Source organism: Heliangelus exortis, chromosome 1 (genome assembly GCF_036169615.1).
Source record: "Heliangelus exortis chromosome 1, bHelExo1.hap1, whole genome shotgun sequence".
NCBI lineage: Eukaryota > Metazoa > Chordata > Aves > Apodiformes > Trochilidae > Heliangelus > Heliangelus exortis.
In genome coordinates this window covers 150,854,313-150,868,229 of record NC_092422.1, presented here as the reverse complement: position 1 = coordinate 150,868,229, position 13,917 = coordinate 150,854,313, and the positions used below count along the sequence as shown (strand labels likewise).

The 13,917-nt window shown below is 38.6% G+C and overlaps 1 long non-coding RNA gene across 1 annotated transcript; it reads right to left on the bottom strand.

Annotated features, from left to right (window-relative positions):
• Window positions 1–1,178: 1,178 nt before the first annotated feature.
• LOC139791147 (uncharacterized) lies at window positions 1,179–5,251 on the bottom strand. Its single transcript, XR_011723785.1, has 2 exons — window positions 4,655–5,251; window positions 1,179–3,363 (listed from the first exon to the last, which is right to left on the bottom strand). It is a non-coding gene; the product is annotated as an uncharacterized lncRNA (long non-coding RNA).
• Window positions 5,252–13,917: the final 8,666 nt, after the last annotated feature.

Below are 13,917 nucleotides of genomic sequence, written 5' to 3'. Positions count from 1 at the left end.
CAGTTAATTGCCAGATGATGACTTTTGGTCACTAGTTGTCCTGACATGATGATAGCAGGGACGAAGGTCTTATGCTCCACTTCTACCTTGTGGGCTTCAAAAATGTCTTTTTGTGCAGTAGCTGTTGATCTTTCCACCTGTGATCTTAAGTCTACCAATGTTAATGAAAAGACCAACCACTTGAGACCTTGTGTTCAGTAGATGTTAAATATCGTTTTCAACAAAACTCTATCTAAAGTCAATGAAGTTCAAGTCCATGAATCATACATGACATCTCCATGTCATCTGGACTTGGTGACCTAGAGACCAAAAACTGTCTCACTTCAGTGGCTTTCTTGAAACCCATTGCTGAGTATGAGGTGTTCACATAGTGTTTTTTATCACAAGCATCTGTTATAACTCTTAATTTGTACTTATCAAGAGGCCGCCTCTTGAAGAGGAAGCTTCAGATGTAGTGCTCACTCCAGGATGGAAGCCAATCTCTGTCCTCCCTTGTACTGAAACTGACTGTTTATCCTAGGCAAGACTGCAGGATTTACCCCTTAACTTTAGAACAGTTACAGAGATAAGTTATAACAGAATTAAGGGACTATCCCTACTTTGAGGGTGCGGGTTTTTTCCCATTCTTCTTCCATTTTTATCAAATCCAATCAAGTACAGCATGACACAGTCACTTGATTGCCTTCCCAGTCCACAACAGCCAAAGCTAATGGTGGTTCAGCAATATCAACAAACCCCTTTATCTGCCCTGCATCACCTTATCACACAAGGGCAGATTCAAACTGCATATATTTAAACTATGTATATCTTCACCATTATGCTTAGTTCATGTTTTCTATAAATCGTCCGTGTTAATTCATGTTCAGTTGATTCAGTCATTTAATTATGAATTTTCAGGTAGACTGCTTCATTTTTAGCCTCTAAAAAAGCCTCTCTGAAATTGTTCCCACTCTACTTTTGAAGCCAGTTCACGGACTCTTCTCATTCCTTTCTACCACTCAGTATTCCTTCTGCTCTTCCTGTGGCTTGAAATATAAATTAATATCCATGCTACATAAGGGAGGTCGAGGGCAAATTAGGGTGGCCTGATTTGCCTGAATGAGGTTTTTCTGCTACTGGCCTTCCACATAAGACCCAGTTAAACTTTGTGAACATTCCATTAATTCTATGAGCACCAGTACAAGTTTCATTCCTTTACTAAATTTTATTGAATAAAAAAGCCACATAGGAAGTTTAATGACCTTTTATGATACATTCAGAAACACATAAAATACAACTAATGCTTAGTGGGCTGACTCGAAGTCAGGTCATGACTACCATTCTTGCAGTAGTAAGAGCAGCTGACTTGTTTCTTCCTCTGCACCAGACCTGATCCAAATCCTATTGAAACCAACAGATTTTTTTTTTCTAACTTGAGAGATATGGTTCACATTCAGCTTAAGTGGCTCGCGAGGATTTCATTATTTTTATGCTTTTGAAAAATAAGCCCTGTCGCAGGTAGTGACACCTCCTTTAAACCTGCATTTTCCCAGTGAAGAAGATTCATGGAGTGGATGTTGAATGAGGAGGGCCTATCTGCAGTTTAGCTCTCAAAACTGCAAAGAGTGATAGCAATGCTGTATATTCCCTAAGAACTTTACCCTACAACAGCCAGAGATAACTTATCAGAATAAACACTGATGGGACAAAGTTTCCATCTAGTAAGTCCATGCCAGCCAGGAGTCTCAACATCTCTTATAAAGCAGCAAACTTAATTTTTCACTTCTACATTTTGTGCAATAGTTTTAGCAAACAATACTGGTCTGCTCCCTGTGTACATTCCTTAGAGATTCAAAGTTCAGTGTATAACTCTGGAAGGAAGGAAAATAATATGTATTTTAATATTTCCTGCAGAGTGGGTGGTGGTTAAAATGTACTAGTCAGGAGGTTTATTAGAGTCTTTTATCAGTTTTATTTACATATCAGCAGTAGTGGAGGATTAGTATACGCTGCAATGAAGCATAGTTAAATTTATCCGCTTCTGTTGTGGCATCAATGGTCTAAATGTAGCATGCTTTATTAAAAACAACATGAATACTGCTATTTGATATTTTTACTGAAGCTGCATGTTCCAGTTTAGCTACATGTTTTAAAATAGTAAAATAAAAAACAAACCTGTCATAGCACCTTAAAGGGGATATATAATGTTAATAATGGGTCTATTGTGCACAAATTTAGACATGACCGTAACTCATTGCAGGATTCAGGTTGGCATTGGAGTGGTAGTAATTTTTTTAAAAACTTTTACAACTAGATCAACAAGCAATGGGAGAGGGTGGTGTGAAGATTCAAAGATTATACATGCTAAAGCCTGATTATATACTGCTCAACCTAATGATGATTCTTGCTACATTTTTGGAAGTACCCAAAATTAACTACAGTGATTTGGGTAGAAAGAGTTCTGGTAGTTATGAAAGCTCCCTATGCTGGCTTTTTGAGGACTGGGTGAGTTGAACTTCTCCCACAGTGCTTAACCTTTTCCTTACAATCTGCAAGTACTGACTTATGCAATTCAGCCTTGTTGATTCTTGTGATCATGTTGCAAGCTCTTTGATACTTCCTGGTTTTCCTGAAATCCAAACCCTTCAGACAAGTGAATCTGTGAGAATTTCTCTTGGTAATCCTTTGTGATAATAGAGGAGGAAGGATTAAAAAATGTGGCCCAAGTACAGGCCAGAAGTTCAACCCAACAGAAAACACTGAGAAAATGCTCTCATGTAAAAATGAAAAATCCATTATATTTTCACTTGCAAACTTTGGTTTTTCTAGCCCTGATTTTCTTTTTTTTTTTAATAATAGCTTTACTTCCTAAATTAGTTACTTTGATTTTAGCTTGGGTAAAACATTTGGCAGCCGTTTCCTTTTTTTTTTTTTAATTTGACTCTCCTTGATTTTTTTATTCTCTATTAAAAGGATATTTAAAAACTGAAATTTCTGCAAGGCCTGCTTTTCTGGTCAGTACAAAGTGCCCTCACATCACATTGCTTTTAATGAAAATAAATTGTATCGTGCCTATAGACCTTGGAGCAAATTTGTAGATATTAGTTTCTCAGACATCTGTGGTGTTTTATTATTGATTAAAGAATGAGAGGAAATCACATGGCATAAGACCTTGTACTGGGATTTATGAATTACTTTTTTCCTCTGTGACCCTTGGCAGGCTGTTGAATCTGTCTTTCAGTTTCCCATCCGTGAAGCAGGGAGTAACGATGATTTTCTGCTGCTGCTCTTTGTCCATCATCCCTACTTAAATAGTTCACTCCCTGGAACAGGTCCTTTTACTTGCTCGGGCAAAGAAATCTCATTCTGAGTTAGGATCTGGTTCTGTAATACATAATTAATATCAGTATTGAACAGTCAAAGGTATTACATCCAAGATGCACTTTGCCTGAGGCCCACCTAGTTCTTAAAATGATGGATTTTTAATTGATTATTCCTAATGAGAGCTTTTTTCAGCCTAGCTAAATCGCTTAAAATCCACGCTCACTATCTATATTTAGAGGCAAGGAGGTGGCAGAGTAATTCTTAAAGTGCATTGTTTCTGATAACCCAGGTGAGTGACAGTCTATGAGTGCTGCCTCTTTTAAAACAAACATGACTCACAGCCCCCAGGCAGCAAGCACGTACAGGTTAGAAATTGTATTGAAATGTCCATAGTCAAGAAACAGTGAAATACAGCCATAATCACAAACATTTAATAATTTCAGGTTAGTAGAAGAGGGTCGGCATACTAATGGCTGGGCATCTGTAACAGCAAAATGCAAAAAGGCTGTGTAAAATGTGGCTGGAAGAGTGGGGGAGGACTTAAGGTGAGTCTGGAGTAAACAAGGCAATATTTTCATCCCATCACATATCCTGATGCTTGCAGAAAGGAGAGTTGTAACTAAAGTATCAGGCTTTTATGAATCCTGCATAAACTACATCTTTACAAGAATAAGACTGGCTCCAGTGCCCATATTAAAGGCCAAACGTATGTGGCCTTCTAGATACATTGATATTTAATTCTCATTGAAACAGACCCCCACACATACGACTGTTTCCCAGACATGTCTTGTCCCAAACAATTACTAACACCCATGAATGATCTTTCTCACTCTCTGAGAGGGCACATGGTGAAATGAAGCTATGTCCTTAGAAACTGCCAGGGAGGTGCAAGAGAGAGCTGAGTACCACAATAGCCTTTTCACATCTCTGACCAAAGCTAAAAATAAACAGCAAAACAGGGAGAAACTGGTTTCCCAGTGGGAGCAGAACACTGTTGTCTTCATGAAAGATGCTTTATGTCACTTGTGCTCCTGGGGATAAAAGGCCCAAGTAATTCTTGTTTTGTGTCCTGAGCTTGTCACTGACCTCAGCACCCAGCCTCAGTGCACTGTTTTCTGCTAGATTACTCAAGGCAAGTGCATCTCTGGGAATAAAGACAGTATTGCCAGGAACTCTCACTTATGCAACAACTTTCTTGCATCACTAGCTGTAAAGTTAAAAGCACACTTCAGTCTTAACTGCAAAAACAACTCCTGGCCAAGCTCTGGAGTAGCTGCATCTTTATTCCAGCAGATTCTCATTAAAGAAGTTAATGGCTACATGAAAAATGAAGCCAAATCTAACCACTTACCCTCTTAAGGTAGTTTCAATAGATATTAGGTAAGGTCTTTCTTCCCCACAGATCACTGTAGTTAGTAGTTCTCATTTTTCATTTCCAAGAATTCGCAATCAGTGGGCATGAAGTGGCATTTTTGTGTAGTGTGCCAGCTAGTGCAATACATGTAACAACATGGAAAACAAGCTAGGTCAAAGGCACAATGCAGAGGCTTTGGTTCAGAATTTCCTCACCTCTTCCTTTAGAGCAAACACAATATTGATTTTGTATTTGCCTCCTAGTTCTGTTTCTTAGCACTGAACTCAGTGCCAGGTGAGAGCTAGGGCAGGATACCTGCTTAACAGCAAGTGTTAGACCCAGCTCTATTACTGCTAACAAGAAATCCTCATGCCAGGAAATAGGTAAATGTTACTCAGTGGTTGTGCACCAGGGTAGGAATCTGTGATTTTAAAATATCTTCTTCATGTGGACTTGAGGGAGCTCGACAGCCTTGGAAAATAAAGATGCAGCACCAGGGAGCACGGAGCTGGTCGTGGAAGCTGTTCAGTGTTCACCCACCAATCTGCAAATGTGCCTTCAACTCTGACTCACTTTGCTGGGTGGTGTCTCATGCAGTCCTTTGTCTTTTTAAGATTTATGTGTGTAAATATCTGTATAATGCTTATATACAATCTCTTCCATCAAGGTAAATAGACTGCCAGCTCTGAAACTACCAGGGTGTACTAGATACAAGGTTCACCTGTGTCCTGGGGGTGTTCCACAAGCTCAGGGCAGCTTGATAAAAGCACAGGAAGACTGAGTATTGCTAATATCTGCTTTGTGTAATATTTCTTTTACTGGCAGTATTTCGTTCAAGCTATTGCCTAAAATTCAGAGTCTGTTCTGCTTTCAGAAGTTCCTTTATTTCCACACTACTAGAATTAAGTCTTAATTTTCAGTTTAACAAATTCAGCTACTCATTTTCACTCTGAGCTGGTCAGTTTACTGTTACTAAATATCTGAATGAGAAAATTGAACATCTTTTCTGAATGTTTGTTCCTCAGAATTAATAATCCTCTAGATAATTGCCATTGTCTGCATAAATATCTAGTTCTTTTTTTTATCTCATCAATTTTTTTTGCTTCCAAGAAAAATTAATTTCGAGGTCCACGTATATGCTGAATAAAAAGGAGTTGTTTTTTCAGGAGTGGATTTTATTCATCCTGATGTCATTGAATTGAATTTGTCTTTTGACTGTGTATTATGAAACAGTGAGAAAATAAGCTCCCTGCATCTTAGTTACTGAAACACACTTGAAGGATTATCCATTTTGTAAAGAACAATCTTATTATCCTTATTTAAATAGGAGACAACAATTTCATGGATAGATTCAGTGATTAGAAGATGAATCATACTTATATTTCAAATTTTTATTCTCACATTGGTTTTTTTTTTTCTCCTTTAATATTTGCTACTGTCACTCCCAACTTCAAAGAAAGGCTTTCCATTTGTTGCCTGTGACCCCAAACTTTACCTGCTAGAGTGAGCACTTCTTTTCCAGCCACACTGCCTCTGAAGTCCAATAGAAGCATCAGAAGATTCCTGTTGATTGCAAAGAGCCTGTAATCAGGTCATGGTGAAGTGCAGTGTTAAAGGGACAGTTTGCTTTCTTTTTTACTTCCCCCTGCTAACTCAGCTTAGGAAAATTTGGCACCATTTCCAGACTGCTCTAGTCTCTCTGCCAGGGATTTAGTTTTATTAATGCATGTGGAAAAAGTGTAATATGCAAGGTGACCTTTTCTCCTAAGACTGGGATTCTTTCAGTGCCTATTTGTTCCCTTTAAGTTTCTACTTAATAGTCTGTAGCCCCGAGCTTCTGTTTCCTGCAAGAACGAACTTGCTTCATTTGCCTACAGGACTTTTCTCCTGCAATCATATCTCATAACTGCCATTAATCTAATCAGTCCAACTCGTGAGGAAGCTGATAAATCAACAGAAATCTAAACCCCAGACTCCCTTCAAGTGCCAGCCTTTGTTAAAGGGCTTTGGAATTGATGCTGGTTTGTGCAATGAGCTCTGCTCTGGGAGGATGAAGAAAGTGTGGCTTGTTAGCTGATGAATATTTGAGTCTCTCTCTCCCTCTGAGCAGGATTGTGACTTTTCCTGCATTTCAGTAAAATGCTTAAAAGCTAATTTAGTCGGTGTGTTGGTGGTGGTTAGATGTGGATTCTTGACCACTAAAAAGTGAACTGGCAAGCTACATACTCCTTTCTCCTTAAAGTCACTTACGAGAAGGGGAAGTGATTATCTAGAGTGAGCTGTCAACCTTTATGCCAGCTTTCCTCCTGATACGATTTATAAAACAGCTCAGATAACCTCTGGGGGGGAGCTTTGCAATGGAAATAGCAAGGGATTCTTATTCTAATGAACATAACACTGTCAAAAGTTTAAAGTTCAAATCTGAGGTACAAAGGTTTGGGGGAAAAAAAGAGCCTGTAAAATATGAATATGACAGAATACGTGTTCATTGCCTGCATGGTATATGAAACAAGGGAAGTAGGCAAAGTTTATTTTTCTAATGAGTTTAAAAATATTTTTCAGGCTTTATCGAGAAGACGTTCCTAAATATTTTTTTTTTATGTATTGTTGTATTTTATTTTTTTCTTCAGACTTTCCCCTATTGAGATGAGGCAATCTTCTCAGAGCAAGTTTTGTGCCTTTTGGTCCTTTGGTAGTGCAAAATGTACTGTCACAACTGGCACTCAGTAAATAAGGCTTTGTGGGGAGCTGCAGCCAAAAGGCAAAAGGCTGAATGGACTACAGGAATTCAAACTCCTGGAGAGGGCTTTTCCAAGCCAGAATCTAGAAATAACAAATGTGGCTTTATTGAAGAACTTATTTCTTTCCATTCTGTCACAAAAAAAAAAAAAAAAAAAAATTAAAGAAATAAAATTAAAACAAAAACCAACCAACCAAAGAAAAACAAACAAAAACCAAACCAAACCAAGCCAAAAAAAAAAAAAAAAACCCAAAACCAAACAACAAAAAAACCCAAAACAAAAAACCAAACAAAAAAAACCTTCAAAAAAACCCAAACAACAACAACAAAATGACCAACAAGGAAAAGAAAGAATCCCATTACTGGCTAGTTGGCAGCTTTCATTGATACCTAGCTTGCTTCAGAGATACTTTAAGAAGTAAAAACAGACTCTTATCTAGAAACTGTTTCATGCAAAAAGAAATAATTTGAAAGTTTATAAATCAATGGCAGGTTAACCTGTCCCTGAACCTACCCAGTGTGTTTCTTATGATGGGAGCTGTATGAAAGCAATTTAGATAGTCAGTGAACCATAATATCTGCAGGTTTGCTGTGGCTGACAGTTTTTCACTGGCTGGTCTGCATCTTTCTTTCTCAAGGCTGGAGTTGCACTAGATCCTTGCTATGAGCTGAAGTAGAAAGCCAGCTAAGGAGAAAAACAAAGTGAGTGAAAATTTTAACAAAGCTCTGAAAACAGTTCCAGGAATTTTATTACTCTCACTTTCTGAAGGTCCATGTCACTTTGAAGCCTTGGAAGCTCACATTGTACTAGCTTCTGGGTGTGCTGGCTGTCTAGAAATGCTGTGGTGATGTTTCCTGAGTTTCAAGAATTCTGTGTTGGTCTCTTCCTCAATGTCCCAGCCATTGCCATCCAGGTGCAGAAGGGGACAACATACATGTGGCAAACTCCTGCTCCAGGGAATCATGGAACTTTTCAGTGGCACATCAACTGAATGCTGATGACCTGGAAACGATATTGGATGTATCAGAAATCCAAAGAATTCTGTCTGTTGGTTTGGTACTGTTTGTGGGAGTGTTACAGAAGGTGTTCCCAGCCAGTAGGAATCCATGCCAGTCCAATGCATTTGCTTGCTGTCCAGACTTGCTATGCTTAAGTTCTGTAGCTAGCAGGAATATTAATTGGATCACACTGATTTGTTCTCCTCACACACATCCTGTGTAGTTACAAATAGGTAGTGAGTAGCCTGAAGACAAAAAAGGAGTTAGAAATGAGGAAGTGTAGAGCTCAGTTTTGTTCTCCAATGTTGCAAAAGGTTGCAGCTCACGTTATTGTGTTGCAGAAAGTAGAATATAGTCTAAAATACTACCAAAAAGAACCAAAAAACCCCATGCCTTGGCAGGATTTTCTTAAGCCTTACTTTCTTAAGTAACTACCTGGTGGGACAGATGGTTAGGAAAAGAAAACTAGAGCCCCAGGAAACCCAAAAATTCTCTTTGAATTTTCAAGAAAAGGGGTAATGGACAGATCCTGTCACACTCCAGCTGTTCCAGAATGGCAGACACTATTGCAGCATTAGGAGGTTCTTACTCACTCTGGGAACCTGGCTGAATATAGACCCTACCTGACACTGAGGTAGCAGCAGCTAGTACCCCATCCCTCAGCAGCACAAATTCCATGCTTGTTAGGGTCAATGTAGCTCAGTATTTCATTTCAAAATAATATCTCCTGAGATTTCATCAGCACAGGCTGGGATTGGGAAATACAAAACCTTAGTATCACAGCTTGTTGTAAAATCAGGAAGAGACAGAAAGTTCCTTCTCTTTGTTTTTCAGCAAAGGATGAATTTCCATGGGGGAAATAAAATGTGTAATTCCCGATAAATACCAAGCATAATATCAAAAACCTCTGAAGGTAATAAAAATAAGCAGCCTCTCTGTTTTCCATTAACATGTGTCTGAAGCCTTAGTGGTTCTCTTACTGGCACACAGAGATGCTAAATGCAGTGTTTTGCCACCATCCTGGGATGATTTATCTATGGAATATAATTTTTTATGCAGCTGTTATACCTCAAGTGGTAAATAAGGCTTTGTCTGTGCTTCAGAATTGTGCCACTTTTAAATATACCACTGTTGTAATACAACCCATTGGTTGTTGTTACAGCCCTGTAAAACAGTGTTCAGTCATGTAGTCGCCCCTGTATAGCAATGGGAGCTATCTGAGGTGATTTTCTACTGCATTGCACACTGAAGTTTTTATTGGCATTACAGTAACAGCTAAAAGAAAAAAAAGGCAACCCAAATGTTATGCTGGAAAAGGTCTCGAGTGCAGATAAGGCCAGATCAGAAGATTGTGAGCAGCTTCAGGTACAAACCATGTTCTCCTGTGGTTAAGGATAATGGCAGCACATTATGGGCTGTATTAAATATCATTAACAATGACAAGAGTGTGGCAAAAACATCTTGCTGAGGCAGGAAAATATAAAACTTCTGGCAATAGCATCAGCAGCCTCCCTGCTGAGCATGGAAGAAATACTCAGGATCCAGCTCTTGTGCAGAATGAGACCATTTTATGTCTCCTAACTATCAGAAGTCACAGTGTCACCATGTTGTGAAGCCATTCCTCAGAACTAAATAGAAATCCGTGCCATTGTAAAAAAGTTGCTAAATTTCTTGCAATAATTGGAACATGGTATTTGTTTTCTGATTTCAAGTAGGCAGTGAAAAACAATTATTGAAAAGCGATCCTATGAGGATTAAAACTTAGTAAGGATTATTTTAAAACTCAGGATTATTTCTAAAACTCAGATTCACTTAAATTAATTGCCTTTTTGGAATGCAAAGCAATTTAGAGGATGTCTGCCTGGAAAAATTCTGTGGGTTCAGGATAGAAGTTATTCTCTCAAGAAGGCAGGCAGGCATCAACATAATGCTGAGTGCCAGTGACAGAAAGACTTTAAATGGTTTGCCCCACATATTAAGCCCATGATCTGATTGTGACACTGTTGGATATTTTGAAAAAAGGCTTAATTAAATTTGTAATGGCTTTTATTTCATCCTTATTTAAATACAGTCATTACTTAGTCTTTCCTCTGATCTTATTTTGGATTCTTTCTTTCTATATTTGGCCCTGCTGTTGCTTTGCAAGAGGGCCACAAATTTTCTGTATCATAACTGACCTATCTCTGGTGTAGCAAATAACATTCCATGACTATCTGACAGAAATGTGCCAGACTTAATTAGCAACGTGCAATATTTTCAAAAGTGACCAGTGAGAGACATCCTGTGAAAATTGAGACTCTTGAAGACTATCAGGTTCAGCCTCTGGATACACATTCACACTTAAAAATTCACAAGTAAATTGTTGAAAAACAGTTGGTGTTCTGATGAGATGCATTTTAAACATGTTACTGTATATCATGGTGAATATATTAATGGATACTTTCATACACACATTCTGGTATCTTTTACTTTTTCCCTTAATCGATGCCAAAGTCTTGAAATCCTACCTACTTATTTGATATATTCCATTTTCTCTTGCAGAAAAGGGCAAATTCTGCCAGAACTACCAAGGGTTATCTGCTAAGTCCAAAGTGAAATACACTGTAGACTATGAGAAGAAAGAAATTTTAAATTTTAAAACTCCAGCTCATGTCAAACTGGGATTTCACAACCCTTTGAAAGCAAAGACTGCTAAAATCTTCACTATGAAAAATATGTATCATGGTTTCATCACCAAACTGGAAACAGCGGCCACTTGCAAAGCACATACAAGTGCTATACAGCTGTTTTCATGATGGATCTCTTGCCTGATGACCTGGTTTTCACTGGTGTCAGCTCAACACCACTCTGTAAGCTTCTTGGGATGATTAAAACACATTCCTCTAAAGTATGTGAACAAACATGAGCTGCAAGTACTGTGGTGGAGGTGATCCTACAAATGTAACATCTCTGCAGTGGGACTGTACAACTATGCTATTTTTTCTGTCTGAATATTAACAGTTAGTTGCAGTTATATTCAACATCTACCTGATGCTTTTTTCAGCAGGAATCATGATTCTTTCCTCTTGGAAAGAGCCAGACTAAGTTATGTGCTTTATCAAAAATAAGCACATGTAAAATCTGAACAGATTTCAGTGTTTATTTTCATCTAGAGGGGTATGGTAATCTAGGAGACAAACTTATTGCAAGTCTTCTACAGAATGTAGCCTTGAAATCACGGAATGGCACTGGAAGCAGAGGTGCCTCCCTCATCTCTTGTAATACTTTCTAAGTATGTTAAAAATGCATGTATTTAGTAACTCATCATTCCTCTGAACTCTCAGTTTGTATGTCCTGGAAGGATATCAGGATATTAGGATATTTAGGTTGGATATTAGAAAGAATTTCTTTACGGAGAGGGTGATCAGACATTGGAATGGGCTGCCCAGGGAAATAGTGGATTCTCCATCCCTGGAGATATTTAAAAAGAGACTGGATGTGGCACTCAGTGCCATGGTCTGGTAACTGCAGTGGTAGTGGATCAAGGGCTGGACTTGATGATCTCTGAGGTCCCTTCCAACCCAGCCAGTTCTATGATTCTATGATTGTTGGATTTGTAGCACCAGAATCTTCAGAAGATTCCCTTTGCACAGTGCATGCTCCATTCCCTCTCTACCGCAATGCATGGGCCAGACTGCAGACAGCACCTGCAAACCTTGTTGCTGGGTTTAGTGCTTTGGGCCAGCAGAAGCTGCTGGGCTCTGGGCACTGGAACATGGAAGAGAAAAATGTCCTTCCCGAAATGCCTCAGCTAGCCCCACACAGACTGCAGTGTGGAAAGGGCTAAAAAAAAATAATTCAACTTCATGGAGTTAGTATTTCAAATTGAGTTTGTGGCAACTTTGGAAGAATATCCAAACATTTTTAAGTTCTCATTAATGGAAACAGCCATGTTGGTGTGTTTCAACTCTGGGCCTGAGGATTCCAGCCCTGGTAGATGTTTAAAGAGATGTAGAGTCTGGAACATCTGTCACTCCTGACTTGAAGCAGGTGTGGAAGTGGCAAGAAGCAAGTCAGGAAACCTTTTCACAAGTCTAGCCCGACAACCATGTTTTGTTTTTTTTTCTAATCTAGAGCCATGTAGTGTAATTGTTCCATTTTTAAGAAAGTGGCATATTCTAAGAGAATAAATTCTCAGTAGCTTCTATATTTTTTTACATTTTCTTTACTTCTCCACCCCGCCTTGAAAGCACAGGCAGCAAAACTGCAGAAAGGGAAAATGAAGAAAAAAGTAGTGATAACAAAAGGAGTCTGGAAACAGGCTGAAGAGGAATAATGATACAGAAATCTCAGTTCCTGCTGCTTTCTGCAAAGGAATAATGAGAGTGTGCAGGATAGAAAAAAGTAAATAAAGGCCAGGTTAAATTGGAGATAAGTAAAAATAGCAGCAGGGCAGAGAAATAGTTGGGGGGAGAGAAATCACAGCAAAAGAAAAAAGGTGGAGACTAGAAGGAAGAAGTAGAAGCCAACCTTATTTGCTCAGCTTAGCATCTGGGGTTAGCAGTAGTCTTTGCCTCCACTTCATTCACTCCGCACTTTCCATATTCTGCAAGAAAGTAAAGCTGAGTTTTACAGAAACTCTCATCTCATGGCAATTATCACCAGAGTAAATCCAGCTTGTGCTTTGAGATTATTAACAAATTTTATTTTTAATTAAAGACTATTCAGAATCCAGGAAGAGAAGAAAAAATAAAATAAAAGACTGAGCAGATTTTCACAGGTCTTCTGAAGTTTAAATATTGGTATTTTTAAAAGGTTTGTCCTAAGGTCCTTCTCTCCTTTCAAGCACATTGAGATGTTTTGTTTAGGAAAGGGGATTGAAGGGAATTGCATATCACAGATAGACAGATACCATAGTAGTAAAAAATAAGGATGATCTTTACTAAAACTCTACAAGGTGCTGAGGTTTCGTTTCCTTTTACGTCTGTGCAGACTGATTTCTTGAGTCAGTTCCAAACTTCTTTCTGTTACAACCTGAGGTCTCCCCTCTAAATTTCAGGCTCACCGTTACACATGGAGAAAAGTAAGCATTTTGGTAATGTGGCTGTATCACTGTTAAAAAGTGCAGCCCATGTGGTCCCCTTGTGCATCACTTGGCATGTAGGCTTCTCCTTCACCATTCCAAGTTGTCCAGAGGAACTAGGAAGGATATTAGGGTGTCCCTTTTCTTTTCTTTCCCTGTCAGATCCTGGTGTGATAACCAAAATATGGTTTGCATTCCTCCACCTTCATCTCTTCTGGCACAAATATAATTACTTGATATACGTCTCACTAAGAGATTTCCTATCTAAGATCTTCAAAGTCTGTCAAGGAGAAAGCAACAGGGAGAAAAACTGAGAAACCCGAATGCGGTATTAGGTCAATGTGTAGCATTGATGTGACAAAACTTTACTGATGTACAAATGCTTATGTACCTAATTGAAAACTGTGAACACCTAACACCAAATTTATTTTATTATTATTCCCTCTCAGTCTTTCTTTT